Source organism: Meleagris gallopavo, chromosome 28, assembly GCF_000146605.3.
Source record: "Meleagris gallopavo isolate NT-WF06-2002-E0010 breed Aviagen turkey brand Nicholas breeding stock chromosome 28, Turkey_5.1, whole genome shotgun sequence".
NCBI lineage: Eukaryota > Metazoa > Chordata > Aves > Galliformes > Phasianidae > Meleagris > Meleagris gallopavo.
Genome location: NC_015038.2, coordinates 3,007,239 through 3,015,195, shown reverse-complemented (window position 1 = coordinate 3,015,195; position 7,957 = coordinate 3,007,239).

The window sequence follows — 7,957 nt, the reverse complement described above, 5'->3', positions numbered from 1 at the left end:
ATGCCATTTAAAACCAGACAGTGCTCTGGCAAAGGCCGAATTGAATGAAAACTAAATAAGAACCGACAAGCTGACATTTGAAAATGCAATTAGCTGCCTTGTGAAACCACCTTGGTATCTTATTGTTAATTACATGTTTGCTCAGCGTAAGAGGTAATACATTTAAGTTTCATTCTCAGGCTCTTCTGCTTTGACTGGTCCCTTCAACCAAGATCTATGCTCCTCCCACTCCACTCTACCTCATGAGTTACGGTGAACCCGATTTCCACGAAAGGACTGTGTTATTCTGCATTACATAACTGCCATTATAAACATGATTTCTGGGAGACATCTAGAGGAGCACGTTCATTCTCTAGTTAGGAATAACTAGATGCCAAGGCAAGAGCTGAGAATGAATTAGATTTGCATGTACACAGTCCCAGGAAAGTGCCATGCTTCCCTAGAACTGAGGATCCCAGACACTCCGTTGAGTTCAGCTAACCTCCTCCTGCAATCAGAGAATTATTTATTCTTACCCAAGTCCCTGACTCCCCTCTTAATTGAGATTAAGTTGTCTTTTAAATGTATTAGTGTGGGTCACAGACAAGGGCCATCTTAAGGACATGAGCATAAATCACATTTGTTTGTCCTGCAGAGCAAGCTAAGGGGAAGGAAGAAACGTTACAGCTGAGCAAACGTAAGATCTCCTGGGTAAAGAGCCTGCCAGGAACGTTTAGAAAGCAAAGTCTTCCCATCTCATGTACTGGCACTCATAGGAACCAGTCCCACCTCTATTTGAAAACCAAAACACTAGAAAGGTGGATCTATTTGTAAAGAAAGGTTAGAATAGTGGGGCAAACCAGGAAACAGCAGAACATTAGATGCAGCATTAGAGAGAAGTTTGCTATACTGAGCTCATGCCAGATTAGCCTCACAGCTGTCACTGTGGTCAGGAGATTTCAGACGAGGTCAACCAAAATACATCGCCAGATACCCAGCTGCTGATGTGGCTGGAAAGTAAAACTCTGTTGGCTTTGGCATCTGGGTACCAGATCTGTCAATAAGAGATGTCAGCCTGGGATATGTAACACCATACTTTGAAGGACACTTTATACTGCACACACATTTGTCTTGTAATAAACACAGCCCATGTATTTTGTATCAATTAATATACGCATGGATTAATCCAGCTTTGCTGGGCACAAGGAAGGGACTTCTGTTTTGACAGAAAGTGCAGCCTTAGATAGTTTATGTTAAAATCCAAATTTACGAGATGGAATGGAAGAAGGAAATAGGATTATCAATTTATTAAGTAGATTGATTTGATACAGCTTTCAAGAGATTTTTCTCAGTGCACGCTCATACAAACAGTTTCATTGCTGAGGGCATCAAATCCTACCTAGCCACACCAGTCTGAATTTGCAAAGAGGGAAGTAAAAATAAGCCAAGACTTCAGTTCCCAGGCACTCTGCAAGGCTTGCAATTCAACTGCAGACAGACTGCTCAAATCGACTGTGCCAAAGTACGGTCTGGGGAATGGCTGACGTGTCATGAAAGCGTCTGAGGAGTTTCACAGGTCCCATGCATGCTGTCACACATGCGTGGCTACAAAGACTCACTTCTCTCCCCTCTCTCTCCCACTTGCCTGCACACATCTGTGAACACGTCACAGGGATTCAAACAGAAGCCAATGAGCTTGCAACAAGCAGTCTTTGTTGCTGGGTCTGTTAGGAATCTGAAAGCAAGATTTCACGAATCCTGACACCATTTAAGTGACAGCAAGAAAGAGAGCTTTTTCTATGCCCTTAACTCAATAAGGGTACAGCTTAGCATACAGATGCGTCTTTATCAACTGCTGAGCCATGCTGTGCTGTTAGGCATATTAGTAACTCTTCCAGCTATCACAAACAGGGCTGTGTAATTAAATGCAAGGCAGCTGGTGGTACCATACCCTACTGTGGAACTGTTAAGAGCTCACAGAACAAGATGCAAGCTGACTCCCAGTACTAATCATCTAAATTGCTTGAGGAACAGTGACATTTTCACCACTCATACACCAGAGCACAGGCAGCTCCTCATTAACTGAGCAGTCTATAAGTAAAGCTTCCAGGATTGGGTCAAGAGTCAGGGATGGTCTTCACCTTTTCAGTTTGTTGTGTGAGAAGGCAGTGCTGTAATTTCTTTCTCTCCCTTCCCTCATGCTGCCCCCAGGCCGAATGTAAATATCCAATAAAAGCTTCTTCACAGTTATATCAGGGATGGGAGCCAGCCTACGTACATGAGAAAAAGTGCACAAAGTGACACAAAGAGGAAGGGGTCTGTTTTGCTTCTTGTTGGTGGAAACCCTTAAGGCAAAGTAACACAAAACAATTCAGTTTGAAAAGGACCACAGCAGGTCATCTAATTCAACTGCCTTTTGAAAGCAACATCGACTGTAAGGTCAGACCAGGCTGCTCAGCACTTTATCCACACAGATACTGAAAACACCCATCCAATGAGGATAGAAACTGCCCAGCCTTTCCAAGTAACCTTTTCTACGTCTTAGCATATGCTTGTGAAGGAGAGGGCATCTTTCACAGAATAACCCAAGTTCGAAGGGACCCATGAAGAATAGCAAATCCAATTCCTGTCTCCACACAGGACAACCCTAAATTCAAACAATAAATCCGAGCTCGTTGCCCAAATACTCCTCAAACTCCTGCAGGCTGGGTGCCTTGACCTGGCATCCAGCCACCCTACCATCCATTTTTCCCCCCACCCGACATCCATTTGAAAGCATTTATTTCAATCTATGCCTGTTACTCCTTCTCGCAGCGCACGGGAGGAGCAGATTCAGCACCACGGAGAGCGGCAGCGGCGGGCAGCGCCGTCCCAGCCCGGCTGAGCGGACGATGCCACGCAACGCTCCGTGCCAACCCAAGGGAACCCGAGCACCTTATTTACAGGCTGTGCACTTTTAAACCTTGAATCGTATGAAATGACGAGTGAAATTGTGGAATAAAGCCCCAGTGGTTCAGGAGGAGAAACTTTTTGCTGTGTTTGTGGGATTGTTGGCTGGCAATTGCTTTGTTGACTTAACTTGAATGTATCAGTACCTGAAGAGTTATTCACTTGTTGGCAAATGATTTCTTATCTAAGATGGTCCTCTTCAAGAAAAGATCAAATCTTTCCTTTTCCTCTAATTTCCTTTTAATTCCCTTTCCCTTGGTCATTTTTGTTCCTCTTTGCTAACCCTGCATCGTTATTTAATCACATTTCCTGGTTAAAACTACAGGAATGGGTACTCTCTAGGACTCACAGAATAACCTACGGCTTTGTGCAATATATAAATACTCACTGGAAATAAGTGGAATTAAAATCTTGACCATCAGGGAGCATATGTCCCATTTGTGCATCCAACAAATGCAGACAACCTCAGGACTCCAAGCACATTAGAAGGAGGTTTCACATGTTTTTTTCAAGAGCACTGCCTTCTGAGTAATGCCCAGAAAATGAAAGCTGCTTTTCCTGCTTAAGAAGCAACTACTTTATACAGAGGAAAGACATGAGCGACAGGTTAGTGCCTCAGGTAATCTTCCTCAGTTTCAGAGGCCCTGCATTTTCTTTTTAACTTGGAGCTACTTGAGGTCACTAGAAGAAAAAAAAAAAGTAAACATTTCATCACAGAAAGGAGATTTCATGACATTTTTGCAGATTCAAGAAGCATCCTATCCATCTCACAGCTTACACCGCAATTGCCAGTCCTTCCCATCTGTGCCAGGGCATTTCAGGAGGAATAGAATATGCAGGTTGACAGTGAGATGGTATCATGCTTGCTGCGACTTTGAAAGTCTGTAGGAACCCATGCTGGAAGCCTGCAAAACCTACTGTCAAGGAGGCATAAAATAGGAGAAAACTTGCCAGGAATTAGAATATACCTCTGGGGCTAAACATCTTGCACCAAGCCTCTGGGTTATGTTCCTTTTAGTGCTGGCATCAGTAAGGCATCAGTGTTTGCTTCCAAAGGTGGGTGAGCAGCATCAAGGACAGACAATGCCAAGTGTTCATCAGTTCTACTTACATTAGGCTTTGAACATGTGATTAGTTGTTGCCTATAACGAGGATCAGCAGTGCCAGCTGGAGCAGGGCTGGCATGAGGTGAGACCATTCTGGGCTGCACAGACTTTCATGCACGAAGCTGGCAAAGCCTCAAATACCACTGCAGACACCAAGACAGAAAGGTGCCCAGCATCACACTAGGTTGTACTGTGACTCCACAAAGCACCATCTTTATAGCACTGATATTTTTCTGTCAGCCTCAGAATTAAGTCCAGCATGAGGGCTGCTTAACTGAGTAAGAGACAGAGCAGTGCTAGCAAAGGTCTCTTAGACGCTGCTTTTTGAAGGGAGATCTCCATTCCCTGCTGCATCCTGCTCTCTTTCCAGCTCCACCTGCAGTCAGGATAGGATGCTTTGCTCTCTGTGCCCTTGGGTTGGTCTCTAAACCACATTCCCAATGCACAACGAGAATTAAAGGAGCCAGTTATTATCAGCATCAAGAGGATGGGATGAGGTCCAAAGGAACACGGATGAGGAGCACTGAAGAGGCAAGTTGAAGACGTGTCCATGCATATCATCCTCAGGAACTTCTAACCTGCTTTAGCCACGCAAAACCATCTCTGTTTATTTGGCCGCTAATCCTTTGCCGCCTGTCTTATTGACCAGGAATTGTGATCCCTATAAGCAGGGCTGAGGGCTAAATCCTCCTCTATTTTAATCCATAACAACACAGCAAGGTCTCTTTCACTCTGGATTTAAGTAAAATAAATAAATAAAAGGAGGAGGGGGATTATTGAGCGTAACAACAACTCTGAGTGTTCACTCCGAGCTGGATCTCTGCAATTATGCAACAGCAACCCAGCACAGCAGATGTAAATGCAAAAATGAAGTTCCAACCTGCTTTAGCAGACAGGGAGGGGAAGAGCAGAAGTCACCCAACAATATTTAAAATAAAGAAAATGTTTTTTGAAAGGAGTTGCCCACAGGGCAGGGAGACAAGCCAGACCTCTCTGACAAGATTTGCCAGAGCCTTTCAAAAACTGTAACTGAATACAACGCGTGGTTTGGGCTGCCCGTTCAGTTTTGAGATATGGAGGAATATTTTGATGAAGGCAAACCAAGGAAGAACAGAGATTCTTAGAGGAAGTACCAGAGCTTATTTTTCCTCCCTGATTATTATTATTATTTTTTTTTAATCTTCCTCCCATGCTTTCTATTCAAATTCAAGTGAAAACTGATTTCTGTATATAGTTTAAATAAATTCTTTTTAGGTTTTCTTGTGTTCTGATTTCACTTGAACAAGCAGATCTCCACAGCTGCCAGGCAATCCCAGACCTCACTGAAGCCCTATCCCAATACAGCACAGGGAACAATACAGGGAACTCAGCTTTGCTGTTTGGGTTTATCTACTTAGAAGGTGAAGTGCTGATGAGACTCAATACCATGATGCTGCAAAGACAACTAAATTAAAACCAACACATCAACACGCACATGGAGCTTCCATGCAAAGAAGGAAGGTTCAGCCAGTCCTGAAATCTCCCTGCTGAATGTCAGAACCACAGCAGTGTCCTGGGAATACAGCTGTTTCATTTCCCCAGGTATCTCCAACCAGCTCAGATGCAAACTGTCCGCTTGTGGGCTCCTGCCTCACCAGAGCACATCCAGACCAAGACAGAGCCACGGCACTGTGAAGCTCTGTACAAAACCTTCTCTCTGCCTAGGGGGTCTCCATTTCTACAAGCTCTTCAATTTGCCAAGTCTGCATTTTGATAGAGACACCCTCAAATTACTGTATTTCTGCTAAACAGAGTTAAAGAGATGGGAAGAAAGGAGCCAAGGTACTCGGTGAGCATGAATAATTCACACAGCAAGCTTGTCCCAAGGACATGAGGTCACCCAGCCGGGTCAAAACCAGAGCAATGGAAGCAAGGATTGCTTCTGTGGGAAGTTAGGACTACCCTTCCAATCTGTTTACTGTTTTCCATCAGTATCTCCTATGTCCCAACTTCTTAAGTCTTTTCTTCCTTCTGGCTTGATCCCAGGCTCCTTCACACAAACACTGACATTTAGTGGGGCAGAACCACGCTGAGATCACCCACCCATGGGCTTCATGCTCACGGCATCCTTGCAGCATCTCGGACAGCCAGCAGGTGCACAGGCATGAAGGATCAGGCCTCGTTACTTGCTATTATAATTAAAGCTACATGACCACTTCTAATGCCCGTGCACTGCAGAAAGCCTTCATGGTGGCACTTTGCCAGCAGCAGCATCGATTGTACACGAGACCCACAAACATAAAGACAATTAGATCACAGCTAGACAAATAATTCATTATGAATTAATACCATTTAAGAGCTCGGGATGTTTTCCATTTAATCATTAGCTCTGAGACAGCACGATTGGATTGACTGACTCAGTTTAAATCAGATCCCTAGCCACAAGCAAGGCAACAAAAGTCACAGAACACCGAGGCCTCAGTAACCTCTGGAGCATCTTGTTGGGTGATTCTGGAGCTTTGTTGATAGGCTGCATTATCACACAGCTTTAGCTCAAATGAGACAAAGGCAGCCCCCCAACCTCAACCCTGGCAAACAAAGTCCATTTTCAAACTTAACAACTTGAGCCCATCCTCTGTCAGCTGAGAAGGCCGCCATGCATTATTTATGTTGCACTCACATTACAGCCACACACACAAAAAAGAAAAGTCAGCAAAGTTAAATAAAAAGGACGCGATGCTGAATTTGGGCAGTTATCTTTCAGGATAGGATAGGCAAAGAAGTTGTCTGGAAACAAAGCAGTCATGCCGACAACCATTTTAGCCAAAGGATGGACATTTTACAGATACACAGCCACCAATAAAGGAGTCAGCATCTTAATAAAAGTCACCAGATTCTTCCTTTTGTCCTGAGCATCTGACAGGAGCGCCCTGGAAACGCTGACACCGCCACAGCATCCATCTTAAACCAGTCAGGCGTCTGGGCTGGATTTCAATATTGCTGTATTTTTCTGCTTTATGTGCATCCCTCCGGCATTCCGCGCTGCCTCTCAAAAAGCAGACAAACATCCCCGCCTGAATTTCACAAATGCTCAATAGCCCACATGCTATTCCGAGGATCCGACCTTGAAAACCATCTCAAAGACAGCATTCAAAAGAAGAAAGAGAAACCAACCCGGGCAGCAAGGCTCACGCGCCCTCCCCAGTTCCAAAAGGGACAGGATTTTCTAGAGAAAAACCTCCCTCCAACCCCCCCTTAACCCACATAACTCCTCCCAGGTCCCAATTGGAGGCCTCAGCAAGATGTAAGCATGCATTCTCTCTGTGCTCTGCTGCCTGAGGAGCAGCTGAGGCCACATTAGACGATATCACCCTGTGCTCAAAGCAGACAGTACCTCTCTTTCAGGCCCACAGGACTCCCACCTCGGCCACAAAAAAACACAACAGAGTTTTCTTCAGCCTCTGCAGATCATTTCTGAGTATTTCCCGGAGATGGAGAACAGCTGAACCGCCCGTACAGCCGGAGTACAAATGATTCAGCACTTTCCCCACCTCCAGAAGCCTGATCGATAGCAGCGAGCCCTTCTGCAGGCTCAGCCAGAGCATGCGGATCCACAGCACAGCATCACCAGCGCTGCTACTGCAGCATCACAGCCCAGGTGCTGCCGGAGAGGCCTCCCAGATAAGGCCAGAGGAGGGGTTTCACCGGCCCTGGGTGTTTGGGAAGGAAGACGCGATTGCAACCCTGAATACAGGGGGAAAAGGGGCAGGGAGAAGCTCCCCCTGGAGATCTGGGGCTGAAATGTGCCCTGTCACACCATGCTCCTTTCCCTGTCCCCCTGGGTTGACACATCAGTGTATTATTGCTCACACAGACGCGATGTCGTGACGTAAGAACAAAAACCCCATCACATGCCCGAGCCCCGCACGCAGCATTCCCCCTCC